Here is an 864-nt window from a genome sequence, read left to right on the forward strand (position 1 = left end):
GCTCTCTCTGAAGTTCCCTGAAGCTATTAACTTATTAAGCTGTCTTTGAAGAACCATACAGCTCTAATGAAGATCTCTATGAAGCTCTATATGAAGCTCTTATGAAGCTCTAATGAAGCTATTATGCATCTCTAATGATGCTCTATTGAGGACTATGAAGCTCTATTTTAACCCTAATGAAGCTCTCTATGAAAAACCATGAATCTCTAGTGAAGCTCTCAGCAGTGTTCAGGCCTCCTGATTCCCGGTCACAGTTTTACCTGGAATCTCTACCACCACGGTGTCCTGCAGGCTCACATCTCTGCACTAGTTCACATATTCTGAACACAGAGTTTGCCATCTGACAAAACATCACCTGATGATGAGGTACCATCGCTGTATTTGTTTCGTACAGTGGGGCTGAACAGACAGCTCATCTGTCTAGTCTGAGCCCTAAGATGTTTAAACAGGCATAAACGTATCCATAAATGTCTGCTTTGTACATTTGTATTTTTTGCTGTTTATTCAGATCAAGGGATAATATATGAATTCCGTCTTCGAGCATTGCTGATTATATTATAGCTACAGAACCCCAACCCCCCTTGATTAACCAGATGCTAAGACATGGACTTAATGGCTAGAATCTTAATGTTTAAGGTAATGTGAGGTTAACAGTAGAATCTAACAGTAGAAGATAGCACTAGAAGCTAACAGTCTAAGCTATCATTCAAAGCTAAACATAGAAGCTAACATTAGATTGAAGGTAACAGTAGAAGCTAACAGTAGAAGATGGCAGTAGAGTGAAGGTAACAGTAGAAGCTAACAGTAGAAGATGACCTTAGGGCAGGGATGGGCAACTGGCGGCCCGCATCCTCACTCAGTCAG

The sequence above is a fragment of the Gadus chalcogrammus genome, chromosome 13 (genome assembly GCF_026213295.1).
Source record: "Gadus chalcogrammus isolate NIFS_2021 chromosome 13, NIFS_Gcha_1.0, whole genome shotgun sequence".
Lineage (NCBI taxonomy): Eukaryota > Metazoa > Chordata > Actinopteri > Gadiformes > Gadidae > Gadus > Gadus chalcogrammus.